The 24905-nt window shown below is 37.4% G+C and overlaps 1 protein-coding gene across 1 annotated transcript in view; it reads right to left on the bottom strand.

The window, feature by feature from the left end:
* Window positions 1–24905, bottom strand: part of RAB3C (RAB3C, member RAS oncogene family) — a 222212-nt gene that overhangs the window by 138345 nt on the left and 58962 nt on the right. The window lies entirely within an intron of this gene.

Below are 24905 nucleotides of genomic sequence, written 5' to 3'. Positions count from 1 at the left end.
AAACACCCACACATTAACATTTTAAATTTAAGAAGGAAGGTTAGCTAGGACTACGAAAAGTATTATTGATGGGGAAATAAAATCCATGTAGAATTTTTTTTGTTTTTCATAGTAAAAAGTTACAAAAATCACTGCATTACAAATAGACCAAATAGGCCTAAATCATTTGCCAAACAATCTGGCAGCACATAGAAGCACTTTTCCCACATTTAAATTTCACTGACAGTATGACTGCTGGCATGAGAAGCCTGAAAGGGCGTTTAGTATTCTGACTCCAATTCAAATTCTTATTTTTGATGCAAAAAGTTCTTGTAGGGCTGGTGTGCCAGACAAATGTATTTTTCTTCCCATGTAAACAGACTCTGCTGCTTGAATAGCTTCACAGCAGAGTCAGAGAGCAGATGCACTGGCATCTACCAATCCTTCTCCCACGGGAAAGACAGAAACTTCTCCAGCTGGGCACTGTTCTGGCTGGATTAGCCGGGCCTGATGATCATGCTGTGCTAATAAGGTCAGGGTCTGATCCCTGTGTGTTCTTCCCTCTGCTCCAAGCTGCCCGAATACATGTTCAACCTGGTGAGTTACTTCGTAAATGTGAGAGGTAGGCAGATGGGCAAGGGTGTAAGGCTGGATTTGCCCAGATCCATCATTTTTCATAGAAAAGACCCCAAGACTATTATAAGCTGCTGGAGAACATAACCAGTTGAGGCAGGGTTTCTCCCCTTTTGGAGCCAAGCAGTGAATTCTGATGTAGCACAGACTGTGCCTGGAGGGACAAATAGAGTGAAGAGCCTACTTAGTCCTTATTTTCAGGGAAGTTTCAGGCGATCTATTTCTTCTAATTGGTTTATTTATAAATTACATTTGGCAATTTAATATAGTGCCCCACTCTGAGAGTTCTCCCTTAGTAGATCTGACAGGGAGTCTGGGAACTTGTACTTTTTCCAAGCACCTTGGTCAGTCTGATGCTGGTAGTTTGACCTGTACTGGTAACTGTGAAGAGCAGGGACTCTAGAATAAGATGACTGTGTTCACATTCTAGATCCACTGTGACTAGCTGTGTGACCTTGAACAAATTATTTAACTTCAGCTGTAAAATGAGGTTTTTGGAAAACCTAAGGTTGTTATAAAAATTAAATAGGCTAACACAGGTAACTTGGCTAGCACAGGACCTCGGACATAAGCAAGCAAAACATGCAAATTATATACTATAACTCACAGCTGTTCTTTCATTTCTTTTTAAAGTTTCTTTTTCACATGCCATGTTTTACACATCAATATTTTTATATTTATGATTTGGATTTTTAAAGTCTATAGAATTATCAAAATATCATTGTTGTGATATCAAATTTTTGGATGTTGATTTTTAAAAGATGTGATGATATACCATGTTAACCACTCATATTTGAATAAAATGGTGAATGACCAAGGAGTACAGATGTTTTATAAGTTGTCATTCTGTGCTAAAATATCTTTTTTTCCTCAAACAGAAATGAGATTACTGCTATGGTCTTCCAATTTGCTTGAAGTTGACAGGCAAAAATAATTATAGGCTTTAAAAGTTCTTTCTGCCAGAGGACCTACTTCAATATGAAGTATCCAAGGCAATTAAGCAACAAATAGAGACAAGCAAATAAAAATTGAAAACTGCCATGGGAAGAAAAGCAGACAAATAATGACTGAAATGTTGCCTGAGCCTTTCTCCAAGCGGGCTTTTGAAAAAGGATGAAAACCCTTTGTCTCAATGGGGAAAATAACTGGAGATGTATAGATTCTGACTCAAAATAAAGTGAAACTTACTAACAAAAACATGGGTAGCCTCCTGAATTGGTGAGTACTTCATCCCTGGAGATGTGTGAACATAGGCCAGGTGAGCAATGTTAAGGATGTTGTAAAAGAGAGTTATGCATTCTGTAAGGGGTCAGACTATACAACAAGATTCCAAAGGGCAAGTTGTAGATGGTATCAAAGTTGCAAAAATGGGGTATTGGAAGGTTAATGTTATTGACAAAACAAATAAGTAGAGAGGTTACTAAATGTCTGTAGAAAGATAAGGGCCTCAAATGTTAGTGATGCTTTATATTAGCCCTAGGTGGAAACTTCTAAGCATAGACGTTCTGAAACCAACCATCAGTAAATAGATATATTCTCATTATTTTACCAATCTTTTTCTGCCAATAACCTTTTTCTTCTTTTCCTATCCTATAAGTTTCAGTGAGTCTATGAGGGAGATTAGCCATTTATTTCTAAACAAAGATATAAATTTGGGATGGATGCCCAAGCAGCAGTTGAAAAATATGCTTACCCGGAAGGTGCTCAAACTCTCTGATTTCCAAGGCTATTTTCCCTCAAGTTGCAGCTGGAACTGACTGATTTCGCTTCTCAATTAGCGGGAAAGGAAAGTGTATCGTTCAAGACAGCTGCCATAAGCTACTCCTAAACAAAAAAGGGTTTTAGACTTGGTATCTCTCTTATACTTATTCCTAGATCACCCAGTGGTTGTTGGCACTAGATTATTTTTATTTCTGTGTTTAAAAAATTGGCCCAAGTATCCCCCAAATCATCAGAGAAACATAAGAAAAGTCATAAAATCATAATTTTATATTGGAAGCATTGAAGGTGTAATATCCAGTATCTCCCATGATTCAATGAACTGCAAAGCTACTATGAGGAATGTGGAAGTAAGAGCAGGTGGATCGGGCGGCACAGTATCAAATGCAGCCCAATCTCCCCATCACAGGAAGACGGATACTTCAGGCATTAGCATATTAATATGTAAAATGTAATTACTCCATTTCCAGAAACAAGTTAAATTATGTTAGGAACCAAAGGGACCCTTTCTAAAGAGAGAGAAAGAGAAGGAGGGATGGAGGGGGGGGGATGGAGGGAGGGAGGGGAGGAGTGGGAAGGAGATGGGGGGGAGAGAGAGAGAGAGACAGAGAGAGAGAGAGAGAGAGATTCAGGGAGTCCTTTCCTGAAGTTTGGGCATCACCCAGTTCTATTCCATAAACCAAGTTCCAAGAGACTTACACTCTCCTCCAGAAGAAGACTTTTCTTTAACCTTATTAATGTTCACTGAAACATACATTTATTTTATCTTGGATTCTGAATTCAAGTACTTCTTACCTCCCTTTCTAATAAATAAAAAAGCCAAATGCCACAATACAAAATTATCATAAAAGTCTTTTTTTAAGAGTTCATGAAAGGAAGCCAGTTCTTTATAAATTCCCAGTGATTCCACCTTACAGCAATATTGCAAAACCCCTGACCGAAAGACAGAAGAATCTAATCCATGTTTGTACTGGGCACTTCTCTCCAATAGCTGCAATGAAATTCACTTCTGAGAATAAAATAAGAACTTATAAAATAAGAACTTAAAAAAATACCCTGAGATGTATAGCTATCCTATAAGTTTATTCTAAAAGTACTTTGAGAGCAAGGATTCTCTGAAGAAATCTCTCTCTACCGTATTCTAGTGTTACATATAGTGTGATGCCATAAATAACCAGATGGTTAGAAAAACATTATCAAAGATCCAAGAAAAAAGTAAAGGATTGTAGTGATTGTTAAAAATAGAAAACTATTATCACCTTTGCTTTGGTGAAATTGGTTCTGAATACAATGTTGTGCTGTCACTCACTTTGAACATATCATCCATGAAATGAAGTAAAAGAAAACTCATACAGTTGGTTACGTGCCTGAAGTTCTCTCTAATTTGGTAACTTGAGTTTCTTATTGTGTTAGTTAATGATGAAGACAGCACTGTCCAACAAACCAGCCTCTCTCGTGTGTAGCAATGGGATCACTACTCCTAATTCAAACTGGAGTTAAATTTCCAACCAGAGAGAGAATGAAGGTTACAGTGATGAAAAAGGAAAAATTTGCTCCCCTTAAGACCTCTGAAAATGTGGCAACCAAATGAAAAGCCATTTTACCTGCTCATTATTTTATATATATATATATATTTTTTTTTTTAATGCCTCGGTTCTAGAATAAATGGAATCTCAGCACCAGATACATTCAGCACAGACCATTTGGACAGCACTGTTTTTGTATATTTTACTACAACATTCTCACTGCTTTCAGGAATTCTGTGTTTGAGATCATATTCAGCTATATAGGTTACTCTTCATCTCACTAAGCAAGTAGAAATCTTTTCTTTTCAGGAAACAAAGATATCTATGCTGTTTTTTTCTATCAGAGTCCTTTAATTTGGAGGTCTTATGGCTCCTTCTTATCTGCATACACCAGCAGGCAAACTTAAACATTATGGGCCACTAATTACACGCAAACTCCAAGCAGTATGTAGTTAACAAAGGACATTTCATGGTTCTGCAGTTTTCATAATTACATTAAAGGTAGGCATGTTTCTCTTTAAACACCAAAATGTGTTTTTATAAAGAAATTGGTTTCAAAATCTGTCATTAGAAAGTAAATAAGCAAGAACTAAAATGGCATTACTGTGATGAAACAGTGGCTTGAAATAGGTAATCCAGTAGACTTAGTAAAGCATCCTCCAGTTTGGAGGAGCAGAGAGAGTTTTGGACTTGGAGTCAGTCGTTCTTTTCGAGTAAAAGGTTTAGTTTTCCCACAAACCAGCTTTGTGACTTGGGGGAGGTCACATCATCTTTTTAGTTTCCTTGTTTGTACAAAGATGTGATTGAGTTACATATTTTGAAAAGTCTCTTCCAGTTATAAAGACTCTTTAAGGTTAAGCCTTTTTAATTGAACTGATTTCTAGGGAGAATTTACATTAACACATGCCGTAGGGCCCCTAAAATGTTGTTTGACTCTTAAGGGATTCACTACTTTCAGTGCAGCGATTCTCAAACTCCTTTATGCATCATAACTTGTCAAAAGTGGAAATTCCTGGGCTTCATCATTAAAGACTGATTCCGTAGGACAGGGGTGAGCATGGGAATTGGCACTTTCAGTAAAGCCCTTCAGGAAATGTTGATAGGATCTCCATGGACCACACTTTGAGGTTGAACTCATGGCCTGAAAAAAGTAAAGCAATTTCTCCAAATCCTGGCTTATCACTTGAAAATCTACCTTAATAGAAAATTAAGGCACAATTATAATTCCAAATAAAAACTTTTTTTAACCTCAGAAATATGATTATGGAATAATAAATTTGACATTATTCCTTAGGAGAGTTCAAATTTAGCTGCTACATACAATTTTTGAATTATCCCTTTCTCCTTTTATTAAAAGTTCTTTACATTTCTTCTCCTCATGGAAGTCATCTTTAATTACTATGTATTCTGAGTATTCATTAAACCAACATGTAGGTTGCCCTGGATTTTTTTGTAAAAAATATTGGGTTATAACCCATACTCACTATCCAGGTCAACGTCAACTCTCTTCTCAGCAGGTTACAAAGTTCTATAGTATGAACCTACTTTTAAAAAATAAAGTGTATAGATCTAGATATCAAAAAAAGATTAACTGAAAAAGTATAAATATGAGAAGTTATCTCTGGAGGGTTTCTTTAGGGGTGGATTTAATTTTCTACTTATTCTTCTGCATTTTCAAATTTTTCTACAAAGGCTATTGTATGTGTTATAATCTTTAAAATGGAAAAAAGAAAGGAGAAAGGGAGAAAAGGAGGAAAGCAAGGAAGGAGGGAGAAGGAAAAGAAAGAGGAGGAGGAAGAAGGGAAGGAGATAGAATGTGTGTGGTCAGGGGAGGGGAGAAGAGAGAGAGCGAGGGAGAGGGAGAGGGAGAGGGGGAGAGAGAGAGAGAGACAGAGAGAGAGAGAGAGAGAGAGAGAGAGAGAGAGAGAGAGAACAGCTGGCAAATGCCATCGTGGGAGGCTGGGAAGACACAGGTGTCTAGGTGAGGTCTCCTAACCGCCTGGAGGAGCTCAAGGAAGGCTTTCTAAAGGAGGTACAGAGCGGATTGTGTCAGCTGACGATGGTAGCAAGCTCTGCAGGATGAGGGATAGCCTGAAGTGCGTAACGGCCTGGGAGAAAATGGCGTGTTTGGGATCTACAAGTAGTTTTGCATGGACTGAACATACACAGCTTACTACTAAAGGCAGTGACCTTTCAATTGTGGCTTGCAACCCACTGGGGGGCCAGAAACTCAGGGAAGTGGGTCATGGGCTGCATTTAAATAATTATAAGGATATAACAGAAAATATCAGAGTGAATCACACATAATAAGTGTCATTATGTGAAGATATTTGTGTGAATATGTTACCTCACATGGCCAAAGGTATTTTGTAGGTGTGATTAAATTAGCTATCTCAAGATGAGAAGATTATCCTGAATTTTCTGAGTGGGCTTAATGTAGTCACAAAGGTTATTCTAAGGGAAGGAGAGGGCAGGAGACTCAGAAAAGAAGTGACAATAAATGCAGAGGTGAGAGAGAGAGAGAGATCAGAAGATGCTATGCCATTGGCTTTGCAGGTGGAGGTGGGGCCTCCGGACACTGAGGAAGGCAAAAAAGTGGAGGAGCCTTCCCTAGAGACTCGCAGGGACACAGCCCTGCAGACCCAGTTTGCACTTCTGGCCTCCAGAACGGTAAGATAAATGTGTGTGGTTTTAAGCCACTGAATTTGTGGTAATTTGTTACAGCAGTAGGAAACGAATACAAGTTTCATAAGAATGAATTTGCTAAGAAGAAAGTAGAAGCTTAAAAAAAGGGGGCGAGTGTTGCACTTGAGGAGAAATAAGTGAACTAAAGTATGGTTGGAAAAGAAACTCATCACCAGAGTGGGGGAGATTCTGAAGGTATTTCAAAGGTAAAATTGATAAGGCCTGAAGAATAACTGAATTTGGAATTTGACGAATAAAGTATTTAAGGCTTTTAAACTGTAATACTATAAAAGTGATTAACTTTAGCTATTTGAAGGTCTGTCCATAGAGGAGGAATTAACCATGTTACCATAACATTTCTTCTTGCCAGGCTCACCAAACCAAGTGCCCTGAACCTTCCCTAGGTGGCATGATTGTGAGATGTGTCACTTTCTGGAGTATATTTCCTAGCCAACTGGAAGAGATAGGAATGTCTATTTTTAATATATATATATTGTATATTATATATATGTACAAACTAGTCATATACAAAACTTTTTAAGAGAATAATGATACTTTGCAAAGTACGAAGCACTTTGGGGTTCATGAAGTTCAGCCACATGTGTCCTCTCTGCTGAGCTTAGACTAACTTTGTGAGGGATGTACAGTGAGTGTTACCCTGTTTTGCAGACAAACAAGTTAGTGCTCAGAGAGCGGGTGAGATATTCTCAAGGTTACCCATTGGACCTCCAAATTAGTTCTTGGTTTCTAAAGTGCTCTGAATAGGTGACATTCCATTCACAGAGTTAATGTCACACACACAAAAATGCATTCTTTTGCTCCCCACCCCCATTACAGAACATAAACGTGTAGTATCAGGATGCTTTGGATTGTAATATTAACTGGAAGTTTCAGAAAACCAAATTACATGAAACACATGTAAAGACATAGTTTTTGTATTCCAAAATATTTCCACTAATTTTTAAGGTGCATTCATAAAACAATTTCTGAGCACCTACCAAAGGCCATGCACATGCTGACTCTAGGAATACAAAAAGATAAACAGATGAGGCCTTTCTTTTAAGGAACTTACAATTTTGTGGGGTCTCTGGGGGTGCTGAGCTCATCCAGGAAAGCCTCCAGATGCCTGTGACTCTAGCTTTTCATCAAGGAGCCCTGCCCTGTGCACAGTGTAGAACACACATACTATCAAGCAAACATTTATGAAGCCCTCCATGTTCTGGTCAGAGGGTTGGACACTGAGGTTACAGAGACTTATGCATATGACGAGACCCTGCACTCTAGGATGTAGAATCTAAGAGAGGAATGCCGGGGCACTTTATGCTAGACCATTCAAGGCAGCTTTTGATGAATAGAAGTAGTGACCAGGACTCACTTCTCAATTTCTTAGCTCTACTGCTTAGCTGAATTAATACCTATTTTAATCAAAGAACAGTGAATGCAATATTGCAGGCTTTTGATATATTTGGGTAAGGAGAAGAAAAACTTGATGAGGTTGTTTATGCTTACATATTTTTGAAATACCATTGTCACCTCAATGTTTGCTACAATAAAAATGATACGTATTGTTCAGGAGCAAATGTAACGTGTTCTAATTGGCAAAATGTTTTCTCCACTTAAATTAATGTATCTTGGAGGTAGTTGGCTAAACTTTATGCTTAACGTCAAAACCCCAAATACTGGCAAAAGATATCATTACCTGAACTCCCTTTTTATAAATATGAAACAGGCCTTTTTTTGTTTTTTCCCTTAACATTATTTTATTCCTAACAAATATGTATTCACATTTCTGGTTAATAGTATATCAATTCATTGCTTTTGACAAATGTATTATCTAAACATTTAAACACACATTGAACATTCTATTAGCTAAATTTTGAGTTTATAAAACACTTCAATAAAAATGCAAATGTCTACATTTTTTCATTGCTGTATTACACATACTTTGGGTTTTTAAGTATGTAACCATTTGGAGCTATTTTCATGCCAGATATAATAAACAAGTACTATTGGGTAGCAGGCCTATTCATCATTGGGTGTCCATGAAGAAAAAGCATCACGTTATTGCTTTAGCTGAAGTCTAGACTGTGATCTTCTCTTCCAAAATGTGCTTGAGTCCATGAATCTTCAGAACACAATCACATTTTGTGAAGAGAAAAGTGGAATGATTCATTTATGATTAAGGAACAAGACCAGTACACACAATAATCAAATCATGGTATAAATGCAATTTATCTGATGTATTTTTTTAATGACATCATAGGTGAGTAGAAAAATAGATAAACTCTAGTCCAAAAGTGCATTATTCAAAAAAAATACATATTTTGAGATCAAACACCCACTTAGTATTCACTGGGTATCTGAGTTCTAAATAAAGAAAGCATAAGCCTTGCTCTCCACCTACCAGAAGCTTCCACTGATATGACACTATGTGCATTCCATGAGAAGATATTTTGTACCAAGACAGCTCTTTCTGAATGCCCAAGTCTCTCAGATAGACTATTACATCTGGTAATTACCCCTATTTTCTTTCCCCCTTCTAGCTAGATCTTTTAATCAGTGAGTTTAAAGATTGCAAAAGTGTTTTGGCTGACTTCCCCTTTATTTATATCAATGCTGGGAGAGGACCACTCTTCCTTCCTTCCTTGCTTCTTTCCTCGGCTTTTCATCTCCTATGGTCTTTATCAATATTCATCAAGCAGACACCCCATCTATATGTCTCCAACACTCTCTGATTGTTAAAGTTATTCCTCTATTAGGAGGAAGAAACCTCAGTCCATTTATGCACAAATGCAGAACAAATTCCACTATATATTCACCCACAGAAGACAATCTTCTAAAACTAAAAGCCCTCCAGCACTTTCTCATTGAACTTAAAATACAATCTGTATTAGTCCGTTTCTGTTGCTTATAACAAAATAGACAGAACTGGGTAATTTGTAAGAAAATTAAATTTATTGCTTACAGTTTTGGAGGCTGGGAAGTCCAAAGTCCAGGGAACACATCTGGTGAGGACCTTGTGGGTGGCAACAGTGACCCTGGGGTCTCACATGGCAGAAATGGCAGAGCAGAAAGAAAGAGACTCTCATGTGCTCTCCTTTTAAAGCCCTCAAAACCACACCCACGACCACCATTAAACAATCAACTTCATCACCTCTTCAAGGCCCCACCTTTCAACCACCATGATAGGATTTCCCACCATCTTAACACTGTCACAGTGGGGACCAAGCCTCCAACACATTAAACACTGAGACACAATTCAATCTATTGCACAGTCCAAACTCTTTAACATGATCTATAGGACATATGTGATATTTCTTACCTCCTCCTTCTGTCTTCTCTCCTTGCCCTCCCTCCTTTATTTCTGCCACATTGACCTTCTTTCTCACCTTGAACAACCCTATCACAGCCTGTCATTGAACAGAGCACAAGAACAGCTCTTACTGTTTCCTATACCTAGTGCACTCTTCTCCCACAATCTCACAAAGCTCGTTCCCTCTCATAATTTAGATTTCACTTCATATTCCTCTTCAAAGACAATCCACCTAAAATGAGCCCCTCTCTCTTGAGCCCACTTTCTATTATAATACCTGGATTCATAACACAATCTGAATTTGTGTATTTATTTATTTACTTGGAATGCTCTGTCTCTCTGTACTATAAAGCAAATTCAATAAGGACAGGGATCCAGTCTGTTCTATGCATGCTTGTACCCTTAGTTTACACACAGAAGAGTGCATGGCACATAGAAAGTGGTCAGTAAATATTTTTAAATTATTGAATGAATGAACTGGAAATTCCTGCTAGAGGTGCGGTGACCATATAAAGACTCAGAGGCTACAGCAGAGGAAGAGCGGTGCGGGGTGGGGAAGAGAAGAGGGAATAGAACGGGTTATGTGCCACCTACCTTTCAGGGTGGGTGTGGGAAGGATAATTGAACTATAAGAAATAAAATGTGATAAAACTGCAAAAAGTGAAAGAAATAAGGAATGTAAATATTAAAGCCTAACGCATAGTTGTATTGACTTTGAACAATATAAATATCACAGAACTTTATTAAAACAGAAAATTACCCCACCCAGATTATTATAGTGCCCTAGTTTGCTAATTATTATGATCATGCCAGGTCTACTCACCACAGACCTATCAGTTGTGGTAGCCACGTGTCAGCTTGTCAGAGAAAGCACTGGGCTGGCAAATGGTGGGGGCAGTGTAGTGGCTAAAATGAGGAAGCAGCCTAACCCCTTCCCATCAGCACAGCAGGAGGGGAACCCCTGCACCCACTGAGCCCATTCCCCTTGTTAGCATCCCCCTCCCATCTTTCAACCAAACGGCACAGATAAATACAACATTTTATCTCTGGAGCCAGAATCATCAAACCAAACATGTTTCCTCCCATGAATCCATTTTTATTTGCTTGTGGATCTCATGAAAAAAAGGTTTCTATCAGAACATATTACACACTCGCGTTGTTGTCCCAGAATCCTTCATGAAGAAGTGCTAAGGTGAAGATGTGGAATGTTCTCCACAGGTACTATTTCATTGCCTGGATGGGTCACCCAGAAACCACAAGATGATGTCTCTCTACACAGAGCCATTGTATATATTTCTGCTTCTATGTCCATTGCAGACCATAAAATCCAAGTGTGGCCTAAATTATCTCTTTCCACTGCCACTATAAAGGGAATCAATGCTGTGCAAGCCTGACGACCTGTGATCCTAGTATAAATATAGTTCAGAAAAAGAATTGAAACAAATACAGAAAAATAGTACTAGGAAAGCAAACATGAATTCAACTCATCTTTACTCCTTCAGCTTTGGTGCCATCTCCATGGTCTTAAAACTCAGTGATAAAACAGTATATAAAAATTGGATAACAAATAATAGCCATGTACTGAAACCTTAACTTATTACAGAAAATTGAAAACTAGACTATAATTTGATTTACGCAGCATGCACACACATACCATTTATGAAAAGACTCCATTTAGACTCATGCTTATATTAGACACCTTATCATGAGTTATTTAGGCCAAGGACTGGGTCTTTAAAATCTAAAAATGTAGTGTTCAGTACATTACAGAGTCTCAATAAATATTTCATTGGTATGGAAAAGGTTAGTTGACTATATAAGGCCAATAGTTACTAGATCTGTATTTCAAGGAAAGTTATGGGATCTTCAAACTTGATAATCCTTTGAAAATGGAATGAGCATGTGTCTTAAATGTGCTTTAGATACCTGGGGCATTTTCCTGCCTGCTGCCTGAGGGTTGGATCAGTTATCTCGTGCTGGCTTTCTGACGTGTCTCCATTATATTATCTCCACTTTGGGGCATGAAGATGGTGAAAGAGGTGTATTAGTCCATTTCTGTTGCTTATAACAAAATACCTGAAAATGGGTATTTATAAAGAAAACAAAGTTCCTTATGGTTTCTGAGGCTGGGAAGTCCAAAGTCCCGGGAACACATCTGGTGAGGGTCTTGGTGGTGACAACAATGACCCAGGGTTCTCACATGGCAGAAAATGGTGAAACAGAGAGAGATTAATCTCTCATGTGCTCTCCTTTTAAACCCTCAGAACGATGCCCCTGACCACCATTATTAATCCATTCACTACAGCATGGTCCTATAATCTACTCACCTCTTCAAGGCCCCACCTTTCAATTACCATAATAGGATTTACCTTCTCAACAGTTAAAGGGGAAATTAAGCTTCAGTGAGGCTGGGGGTGGAGGGGTTGCATCCAAGTCACAGCAGAAGGGAACACAGATGCCTGTAACTATTATGCTTTGCAAGTTCTTTCTATTCCTGAATATAGCTGGGGTCTTTCTGGAATATGGAGGGGGAAAAGCAGAGTAGACTAGTAGGCTGAGAATAGAGACATCATGGATATGATGTTGTAATCAATGACAGCATCTCTTGGCATCCCTTTATCTATTCTGCAAAGATCATTGTGAATGTTGCTCCTCTGATAAGTGTTCTCTGACATCATTCACCCTTAACTATCCCAGTAAAGGGGAATTTACCACCTCACTCTTTTTTCTGTGTTTCCATAGCAGTTTGTTCATCATGTTAATGACGTGAGTTGTGTATGTTTATCATCACTCACTGAGTAGATTAACTATATTTCTTCCAAATTGCCCCTGGAAATGGTAAAGTAAGTGGTCATCTATAGCTAGCAATGCACTGTGGATACATTTATAAAGCAAATTATGCTACATCCAGATGATTAATTTTCAAGTTTGGGAACTATATATGACGATATTTTCTCCTCAGTGATTCCTCTGGTTTCATTCCATCTCTCAGATTACTCAGGATTTTTTTTTTTCCATCTGATCCATAAATTAGATTTTCCAAGCTCAGACTTCTATGGTACCGTGAAAAGATTTTTATTAGGCTCATAGCCACTCCATACACTGCTAGCTGTCCTTTTCCTCTAATAACCTTTAAATAATAATAATAATAATAATTTTTACCATCTATCAGAGTGATTGTCAGTCTTTGCCTTAATCTTCCTTATAACCAGAGATTCTGATTTTAAAATCCCACATAAAATGACATTCAACAAAACTTATTACAGAAATTAAGCATACCACAGCGCAAAGCATCTTTTTTCTTCACTCCCTCGCTGACATATAGAACTTTCCAAGAGAATATCTAGGCAGCTTTTCACAGGTTTTTAGGTTAATTTTTTTTAGTGGAAATGGTATGAACTATCATAAATTGTGGGTTCTTTGTGACTTAAATAATGAATTATTATTAATAAGCTAGAAAAAAAATGGTTTAAGAGCAACTTATTTAACATGGAAATCTACTTCTGCAAATTTTCATCAATAATGACCTATTATCTCACAATCAATTACTACATTTTAAAAATGTGGCAACTGATTAGTTATTACTTATTACAAATCTTATTAGTTACATCACTGTATTACAACCTAATGGATATGTAGTAGTCAGTGGTATTGGTGGTTTTAAATTAACTACACTTCCTGGCATTCACGCCATTTTATAGTCCACCATACAGGCTAAGCCTGTGAATTGCTTTAACTACAAATGCAGCAAAGAAACTGCCATGGTTGGAATGTTTGTCTCCTCCACAGTTCAGGTTGTAACTTCATCTCTAATATGATATTTGAAAGGTGAAGCGTTTAAGAGGTGATTTGATTAGGAGTATTATGCCCTCGTGAATAGATTAATCCATTCATGGATTAATGGGTTGATGATTTAATAGGTTAGCAGGGAGTAGACTGGGGGCTTTAAAAGAAAATGGAAGAAAGTATGTGTAAACATGCTTGCTCAGCCCTTGCTATGTGATATCCTGTGTTCTCATGGGACTCTACAGAGAGTCCCCACGAAGAAGGTGAGGACCGGATGTGCCCCCTGGACCCTGGACTTCTCAGCCTCCAAAACCATAAAAAATAAATTTGTTTTCTTATAAATTACCCAGTTTCAGGTATTCTGTTATAAGCAACAGAAAATGGACCAATATAGTAACCTCGTGTCATTTCTCAGCCTGAGAATTAAGGGAGCCTAACTTTTGTGTTTTAGGGAAGCCCTCACTGACACGTAAAAACCTGAGTTGCCCTGTTAGAGAGATGACATGGAAATTTCACAGAGAGAGGGAAAGACCTAGAGACTGCATGGAGGAAAATTTAAAAACCCAGTTGGCAGAGTAATCTATAGCTCCAAACATATGACTCGTGTTGAGTCATTCCAGCCAACACCAGCTGTTCTAGCCATCCCAGCTGAGGTGTCAGATATGTGAGTGCCGAAGTCATTTTGGACATTCTGGTCCTGCAGACATCACATGGAAAGAGATGAGCCATCCACACTGTGCCCTGTCCAATTTTTTGACTCATGAAATCATGAGAAATAGTAAAATATTTTAAGTCACTTAGTTTTGGTATATAGTCTGTTATATGGTAATAGACAACTGAAACAGAAATGTATTCAGTTACCATTACTTTATTTTAAAAAATTATTATTTTAAAGTTAAAACACATTCAGACCAATTCAAATGAATATAGAATTTCTTAACTAGAACTATTCATTTTTAATGCAGAGGAGTAGGTTGTGTAGGTCTATATAGCTTTCTCTGTTGCTTCCCAATAATCTTATTTCTGCCTCTTCTAGACAAAGGTGTAAATTCAGAAAAGTCATTGTGAGGAGGAGGTAGTTATGAATGCACATACATCTTTTTGCTAGTATGTATGTATAATGCAGGCAATAGACTGTAAAGCATTTTAGATGAATGGATATACCATATAAACTTCAGGATACCCTCCCTAAGTATTGCTTTACACACCGAGCTTTTGTTAAATATTGAGTGACAAACAATTAGATAAGAATCTGATCTGGAGTACAGTTAGCTTATCATACCGCTTAAACACTAATTAATATACTTTAATAGTCATTTGAGCAAGGAGAAGGGTCGCATCTTCTTACTGTTTTGAGGAGGAGTTGAGGGGGCTGATAAGAACAACAGCCCGATCAGAGGCCATTTCCACTCCACTTGAAACTTGCCAAGTGCATACAAGGAAGCAAGATCATTATTCCCCTTAAGAAATAATTCTGCATCTGCCCCATCACATGGATAAACAGGTGATGAAGACCATGAAGAATGGCTACACTGATTTTAACTACCCCCATTTCCCAAATCATAGAGCAGTCATAACCCAAAATTCACCTGGGCCACATATCTTTTTCTTTAATATGACATCAATTAAAAAAAAATCTTAAATTAAGCAGAATTACTTCATGGGATGCCCTCTAAATTAACTGGTTACAAAACAGACATCTGTGTAACCGAAATGTTTAAGGATCTCAACCCAAAGTTGGTTAAATGTTAGGAATTGGTTGCCAAAGTTACCTTTAGTGTTACTGCCTGTTGTGAAACATTATGTTGGCACTAGGAAGCAGGATGAGTTGTCCATACCAAATGTGAATTAAGAAAACAGTGTTCTCTTCACACAGTTGGTAGTAAGTATACAATAATGATTAAGAGTTCAGGTTTTGGAGTTGGACTTTCTGACAAATTCTGGTCTCACCTCATAGCAATGTTACCATGGAAAAGTTACTTCAATCTCTCTAGGCTTTACTTTTCTTATGTGTACAAATGGGAATAAAAATAGCAACAACTTCATAAAGCTTCTGTGGGAATTGAGTGAGAATAACCACATAGAATGCTTAGCATACTGCCTGGCACACAGTAAAAGGTCGGTAAATGTCAGCTATCTCTATTCTCTACTGTACTGTATCTGTATTCTCTATTGTATCCAACTCAACATTGAATGCTAACAAATTATTAAGGTAAAAATTACAGAAAAAGTGAAATCAAATCAAATACATGTTTGATTCACTGAAATCACTATTGAATCCATCAAGAGACCATTTCTCTTGATTTTCTGGGTAGTATGTACTTGCCAGCATTAATAACCAAAGATAGACAATATGCTCATAGAACTTAACCCATAATCAATTCCTGTCCACGGCAGCTAAGACCACAAAATAGTTAAAATGGATTGCAAAGTGATAAAGGATATAAATGTTTTCTGATGTTTCTATAGAATCTTTGACCTGAAAAGAGAGTAATGTTGACATGTTCTTATGAGAGTTGAGGAGGCAAACATTTTGAGTGAAATGTCATATCGGTTAAGGGCTTCATAATTTAATGGCATAAAAAGGCTGCCTTTTAAAAAGCAGAATAGACTACACTCTGAATATAATCAGATAAGACCATGCCCACAGACCTGGTAGAGGTAAACTCATTGTCAAAGATTGAATCCTTTAATTTAGAACTATCCTTGACCTGTTCTTCGTCCTGGAAATCCTACTATTTATCCAAAAGAGTAAGGTAGTAGTGGGTATGATTTTCCATGGTACACAAAGCTGCTATAAACAATATGCTGCTTGGGTAAAGAACCTTCAACCAATCAGGCTCAGAGCTATGAGCCGCGTCTCACATGCAGAAGAGGGAGAAGTGAATGAGGAAAAGTCAACAAAGTTGATAACATCTTTATGGCATTCTTTCTTTATTGGAGCCCTGGAGAGACCATGAGAAGGCCCAGCTCTAGAGTCATAGCGAGAAAACTCAAGGCTCTTCCAGAAAGCAAACAAGTTATTAAAAATCTATAGCGCTTAGGAACAAGAAAAAATGATTTTTGGTATTTCTATAGAAACGAACATTCTAGGCTTTCTAAAACATTTATCAAAATTAATCAAAATAGTTAATATGTTGGGAATAGCATATTCAACCAAAGCATCCAAGACACTTGATAGGTGAGGAAATGTGAAATAAACTGAGATGATAAATCAAATAAAACTTTAGCAAATCTATTCAGGAACTCAGATCACAAGTATTTTCAATGGTAAAAGTTTAAGCCTTCATCAACTGAAGTATGCAAAATAATACATTACCAACTAGAAAGGATACCAGTGCCATATCCTTTCTTCAGTATATCTGAGTGCATCTTATGTGTAGGATCAATTGCACTAACATTCAAATTAGGCTGCTTATTATGTTAAATTTATTTTGAACCAATATTAAACTTTCTTCTCTCTTTTTCGGGTCCTCTTATTTTTTGCCCTACATCTCAATTTATGCCATACTCATATGAATCAGGATTTATTAGCTGAGGTTTGCTAACATTTATATAATTAATATTTTGTAACCACAGGAAAATGTTTTTAATTAAAATTTATTTTTTCTCAATAGACACACGATAGTTGGGGTACAATGTGATATTTGGATACCTGTATATAGTGTGCAATGATCATATCAGGAAAATTAGCATATTTATCACCTCAAACGTGTCATTTCTTTGTGTTGGGAACATTCAAAATCCTCTCTACTAGCTATTTGAAATTATACAATAAATTGCTATTAACTGTAGTTTCCCTACTGTGCTTTATAGAACCCTAGATCTTATTCTTCTATCTAGCTGCAATTTTGTATCCATTGACCTCCCTCTCCCTTCCTCCTCTTATTAGTCTCTAGTAACCACTATTTTACTCTCTACTTCTATGAGATCAACTTTGAAAAAAATTATTATTTTTTTTTAACTCACACATTGTAATAGTACATATTTACCGGGTACAATCTAATATTTTAACACTTATTTATGTTGTACAATAATGGGGTCAGGGTAGCTTATGTGTCAATCTCCTCATACATTTATCGTGTCTTGGCAAAAACATTCAAAAACTTCTCCTTTTAGATATTACATAGCCGTTATGTAACATATAAAATTTAACTGTTAATTAGAGGCACTCTGCTGTGCAAATAGAACATCAGAACTTATTCTTCCTATCAAAATCAACTTTTTTAGATAATCACAGGGAAAAAATTTAACTGCCCCACCAAGCATATTATTACTTAAATGTTTACTAGGTTTTATTTACTTGCAATTACTTTTGTTGTTGTTCTCAGTTCAGAACTAGTTAACTTCATTTTTAGCATTATTCTAGCTAATTCATATCTGAGATAAAACAGTGTCAAAGAAGAAATCAACTTAAATGAAACCACCCTCCAGCTGTCTACGATGCACTAGCACTAGAAATAGACAACAGAAGTTGATTTCAAATGAATTCTGGCATGGTTCTCTCTCTTTTAAAACTTGGCATAAAATATGATTTGGGGATTGAATGCACATTTTGCAAAGACAGCAGGTTATTTTGGTATCTAGTGGGTAGACAAAATGAACCACAATCATTTCTAGAAGGATTTCAACTCACGAAGGCCGGCAGAATGATCCTGTTCCCAATTAACCACTAAAGAAAACAAAGGTGATGTATTGTCATAATTATTCACTGGGGAGCTGGGTGGTAGGAGTTTTTAGCAATGGAAAAAGTCCTTGAGCTCTAGGTCACTGGTTGAAATCATTTCAAGATTTAAAACTGAATTTTTTTTTTTTTCAATTCTATGTTAAGGGTTATTGGGCTTGTATCGAAATTGGTAGTGACGCTGGGGTCATCTTGTTAAATAGGTGACGGCTTCTGCCCTCCTCCAAATGACTGTGTTAGTGGTCACTGGGCTGGACAACTGGATGGGCCAAGCGGTGACCCTGCTATTTATAAATTTATTTCAAGATAAAAGGTATTGAAGAGTTCTTCCTCTCCTTCAGCCCTATTTGATTAGGAGAGCTGGCCCTAAGAAGTAAATATGTGTGTGTGTATATGTGTGTATGAGAGAGACAGAGAGAATCAGAGACAAACAGAATAAAGAAAAGAGGAGCACAGATAATCACAGGACTCACAGGTCATAATAGGAGTAGTTGTTGATATTTTTGTTAACAGGAGACATGTAGGAGCAACTGTTGCTAACTACTGTATTTGTGGTTTGGGTATTTGTCTTTGCAATTTTTGTACACAATTAATACAGGTAATTTGCATAACATAGCTATTTTTTCACATAAATTATACATATAAATAGGCTGTTTCCCTACAGCTTTCATCTTTAGACAAAATCCTGTTGAATAAATTGTTAGGCTTAAGTCCTTAAGCAGAAATGACCCAAATGATATTTAATTTTTAGAATGCAAAAAGAAAACTGGGAATAATAAATGTAACATTCAATGCAATTCTATCAATATTTATTGACAACTTACAACTTTCCAAGCACCACAGAAAGTAGAGAGGATAGAGAGATGCAAAAACACATTCCTGTCCCTAGGAATTAACAGATATGGGGATACAGACAGAGAAGAGCCCATTCCCAGAAGGAGATAGGTCTAATTATCTAGTAAGAATACTACTCAGCTATAAAGACGAATGAAATACTGCCATTTGCAACAACATGGATGGACCTTGAGAGAATTATATTAAGTGAAACAAGTCAGGCACAGAAAGAGAAATACCACACGTTCTCACTTATTGGTGGGAGCTAAAAATTAATATATAAATTCACACACACACACACACACACACACACACACACACACACACACACACAAACTGGGGGGGGAAGAAGCTATAACAACCACAATTATTTGAAGTTGATACAACAAGCAAACAGAAAGGACATTGTTGGGGGGGAGGGGGGGAGGGAGAAGGGAGGGAGGTTTTGGTGATGGGGAGCAATAATCAGCCACAATGTATATCGACAAAATAAAAAAAAATAAAAAAAAATAAAAAAATTTTAAAAAATAAAATAAAATAAATAAATAAAATTATGGCCAAAGGGGGGGGGGGGGGGGGCGGGGAAGAAGCACATAAGAAGCTGATTCTCTTTTCCTTCCCATCCTTGTCCTTGTGAGAGTTTACTTTCTTACTTATTGATGGAGTTTGGGTGTGTTGTCCCCTCCAAAACTCATGTGGAAATTTGATTCCCAATGTGGCAGTGTTGGAAACTGATTGAGTCATGGGGGCAGATCCCTCATGAATGGATTAATGCTCTCCCTGGGGGAGGAGGGGTAGTGAGTGAGTTCTTGCTCTATTAGTTCCCGCGAGAGCTCCTTGCTTAAAAAGACCCTGGCACCTCCTCTCTGTCTCTCTTGCTTCCTCTCGCCATGTGATCTGCTTGTACCCGTCAGCTCCCTGCCACTTTCCGCCATGAGTAGAAGCAGCCCGTGCCAGATGCAGCTGTCCCAGAATAGTAAGCCAAATAAGCCTCTGTTCTTTATAAATTATCCAGTCTCAGGTATTCTGTTATAGCAACACAAAAGGGACCAAAACAGTTATCTTCCCTCCTTCTTTCTTTCTTTTTTAACATAAAAAAGTAAAGCAAGGCTAGTCACTTTGCTCACAGTCTTTCATTTCATAAACAAGTTCTCTGCCCCCCTCTTCCTTGGCTGCCTGTACAAAATTTAACTTTGGTGTCAAAAAATTAATACATCCATAGGATACAAGCAAGTTTATGTTAGGATCTTTTCATTTTTATAAGAAACTTTTTATTTAGTTGATTTTGTTAATAAAAATTAAGAAAGATGCTGACTAAGCCATTTTCCACTGCCCTCTCTATTTACTACTTTTCTTCTCCGTTCTTTATATAATTTCTCGGATCTCTTTTCCTCTTTTCTTCTTGACATTTCTTTCCACAACTTCCCACTTTCTGGCCACTTTTCTGCCTTTCCCTTATTTTGCAGCGATGATTCTCTTAGCCTCAAGAGACACTGTGATATGTATTGCAGAGTGAAAACAGAAAATCAGAAAATCGGATTTGTAGACTGAGCATTACCAGGAACTCATGTGTGGTCCTGGGCACACTTGGATCGCTCTCTTACCCTTCACTCTCCTGTCTCTTCTTTCCTGCAACAGACTAGGGAGTACTAGAGAATGTTCTGCTCTTAGAGGTGTGGACTCTATTGCTCCCTGGAGTTAGATTGGCACATTCACTATAGTTCTTTGTTGTGGCTTTCATTGTTCACTGTTTGCTATATACAAGTGTATTTCCAAAACTTCATGCAAAGATGCATATTATCTTTTAATTCTATTTTTCCACAATTTTTTTGAAGTTTCCTCTTATAACTGTTACATACAGATGGCTTGATAGGTAAGACAGTAGATAACCAAAATAAATTTCTCCAACTTTTCCTTACTCAAAGGCAGCCTGGGATGGGTAGTGTTAATTGCTATGTGATCTTAACAGCAAATGTATGCTTCATATAGGTTAGCCAATAAAATGTAAGCTCTTTTAGATATCTGTACTACTCCTGCTCTGTGCTTCTCTCCCCTGACCCAATCTCCTACTTTTCCCTGTCAAATTTTTGTTTGTTTTTAATCTTAATAGAAGCTAATGTTGATCACAGTAATATGTCCCCCCAATGTTAAAGATATATTATGAAAAACAGCCGTCTAAAGCCCTAACACTCCTTACAACTTCAGTTTTGACCCTCATATTTCTCAATAATGTGTTTTTCTTGCTGTTTCTAGCGGGTCAATTTTAGACATTACTTAATTGGTTTCTTATTATAGTAGAGGATGATTGATCAATAATACACCGTCCCCAGCTTCCTTTCCTTCCAAACTCTGAGGGAAATTAGAGCGACGCAGCATAAGCTATATATATCTAATCATGTCACCTACCTCCCTCTTGAATATTTGGGGGGAATAAGTACAAACTTCATAGCATGGTTCACAATAACTTCATTTTTTTGTACTCTATGCTACTGCTATACGTAACTATGTTCATATTTCTGAAAGGTCCATACTACATCTATGTCTTCATATGCCCTGGATTTTTTTTCTTAAAATCTAAGCCCCTAGAGAACAGGGAAGTTAGTGGATTTATTCACTATAGTATCCCTATTCCCCGAACTCTTAGAATACCGAGCTCATAGTACACACTCAAGAAAAAATTGATAAATATATCAACTAAATGAATGAATGATGAATTGTCACAGCTGATGTCACACTGACCCAGTTTCCTCACAGAAGTTATTACCTGTGGTAGGTCCAAGGATGTTCATGTCCTAATCCCTTGAATCTATGAATGTGTTGCATTATTTGGCCAAAGGGAATTTGCAGATATAATTAAGTTAAGGATCTTGAGATGGGGAGATTGTCCTGAATTTTTTGGATGGGCCTCATGAAATCACAAGAGTTTATCAGAGTGAAACTAGAAGTCAAAGAGATCGTGAGGACTATGTGGTCATTAATGGATTAATCCACTCATGGAGTAATGGATTAATGGATTAATGGGTTATCTTGGGTGTTGGGTGGTGGCTTTTAAGGAAAGCACTCTCCTCCTCCTGACCATGTGATAGCCTGCATTGCCACAGGACTCTGAAGGAAGTCCCCACCAAGAAGAAGGTCCTCACCAGATATGCCCTGGACCTTTGACTTCCCAGTCTACAAAACCATAAGAAATAAATTTTGTTTCTTTATAAATTATCCACTGTCAGGTATTCTGTTACAAGCAACAGAAAATGAACTAATACAAGAGTCCGTAAAGTCACTTGAGTGTATATCTTCTAAGTAGTTGACTCATTTCTTCTTTCTGACCCTGACCTCTCTCCCTGTGCTTTCTATGTCCACTCACCTGACGTTACCATTGACACATCTGGAGACACTTTAAACTCAACATCTTCCAAACTGAACCTTCACGTGCCCCTACCTCACACAAATGTTTATGACATCTCATTTTTTGTTAATGTCATAACAAAGCTTGAACCTTGGAAACCTCATGCTCCTCTTTGAGTCACCTCTTCCCTTGGTTCCCACAGCTAATCACGAAGATGCTGCTTCTGCATGGCCTCAAATCCATTCCTTCCCTTCTTCTAGCATTAACTCAGCTACAATTTGTTCAGCTCCTCATTAACTTCTCTTCCTAATCAACTGAACCTGCTCTAAGACACGGTGGACATATCAATTTTCTTAAAACATGCCAATCTTATTAAAATTCTCAATTATCCCCCATTTCCTATTGAATCACATATCAATGTCTAGTCTGATATTTAAGAACCCCATGCTATGGCTCCAAAAGTTTCTTCTCTAATTTTTTCTTTCATCTATCCTCAACTCCAACAACTATTCCCAAATACATATGCTCCCTCTCTCTTCACCTTGCCTGAACAGTTGTTCTGACAGTCATAAGCTTATTCTTGCAGGAAACAGAGCAATGAAAGTAAAAAATATTTATTTACTCAGGTTTCCTAAGCTACTTCATCTTAATTTATATGGAGGCTGCTTAATAGTAGCCATTTAAATGTAAACTTCTCTCATGGGAAATAAAAGTACCTCGTCACAATATAAATTTTCCGCTGGTCCAATTGCCTGTTCAATTTTCCAAAATGGTATTCTAGTTTAGTACCAGTTTTATTTCCTTCATTTCAAGGATAAAGCAGGTATTCACTTTGGCAAGACCTTAATATTCATGCTGTAATAGTTGTGAATGTTTTTAATTCATCACAATGTACACCTTGAATCTATAAAATTTTTATTTGTAAATTAAATATTTTAAAAAACAATAAAGTAAAATAAACATGGAAACCAGTGACACTCAACTGCCTTCTGTGGACATCACTTTTCTGATACTTTAACCTGTTTTAAGGATTAGAAACAAGCAAGTCTTGATATAAACAATGTGTATGTAAACAGTGTATATTTTCTGCATGAACATAATCAGTTCTCTATTGATGAATCCATAAAAATTAGCCCTTATCACCTTTAAATTTATGTAATTTCTTCTTAAACAGCCAAGGGAAGTAAGGTGAATTTGGCAAACTGAATGATAGCCCTCCACTGTTGTCTGCGTCCAAATCCCCTCAACCTGTGAATACTTTATTGTACAGGGCAAAAGGGACTCAGGAGATGTTTTTGAGTTAAGGATCTTGAGATGGGGGCATTTTCCTGGATTATCTGGGTGGACCTTAAATGTAATCACAAGAGTCTTCATAAAAGGGACACAGGAAAGTCAAAGGAGAAGGACATGTGATGATGGAGAGAGGAAAGGGTCATGAGTCCAGGAATGCAGGAGGTCTCCAAAAGCTGGTGAATGCAAGGAAACAAAACTGATTCTCTCCCAGAGCCTTAGGAAGGAATGTAGCCCTGCCAACACTCTGACCTTGTCTAGTGAGACTGATTTCAGACTTCTGACTTTGACAACTATAAGATAATAAATTTGTCTTGCCTTAATCCATGAGTTGGTGGTAATTTGTTACAACACCAGCAGGAAACTAATACAGGAGATATCTGATATTTTTTCCTAAGTAGTTGCTGCCTTGGATTGAATGTCCCCCCAAAACTTGACTCCTACTATGACAGTATTAAGAAGGTGGGAAATCCTATTATGGTAATAGAAAGGTGGGTCCATGGGGAGGTGATTAGATTGTAGAACCATGCCATAGTGAATGGATTAAAAAATGGATGTGGTTCTGAGGGCTTTCAAAGGAGAGTGAATGAGGAGGGTGGTCTCTCTGCTCTCTCTGCTCCACCATTTTTCACAACGTGGTACCCTGAGTCACTGAAGTCACCACCAAAGAAAGCCTTCACCAGATGTGTTCCCTGGACTTTGGACTTCCCAGCCTCTGAAACTGTAAGCAATAAATTTTGTTTTTTTACAAATTACCCAGTTCCGTGTATTTTGTTATAAACAACAGAAATGGACTAATACAGTTGCTTAGCAGGTTTTTCATTGTTTGTTTCGTTGTTGTACATCATACAACCATCCATTTTCTTTTCACAAGTCACTTCAATAATACCGAATTCAAAAAGTATGATCTTTCTAAATCATTCTTGATTTGATTTTTAGGCACTGTAAGCTTTTCTCCTTGGCTAAATGGCCTGGCAAAGTTAGTTATTTTTTCAGGTTCCAGGATCTCAAAGGCAACCTCAGTGGCCCAATTAACATGTAGCTAAATTGTTGGTATTGTTTCTGGGGTATCCCATTTTCTTTAAAAGGAAAATTTCTGAACTCCTCATTCAA

This window comes from Cynocephalus volans, chromosome 2 (genome assembly GCF_027409185.1).
Source record: "Cynocephalus volans isolate mCynVol1 chromosome 2, mCynVol1.pri, whole genome shotgun sequence".
NCBI lineage: Eukaryota > Metazoa > Chordata > Mammalia > Dermoptera > Cynocephalidae > Cynocephalus > Cynocephalus volans.
This window is presented reverse-complemented; position numbering and strand designations above follow the sequence as displayed.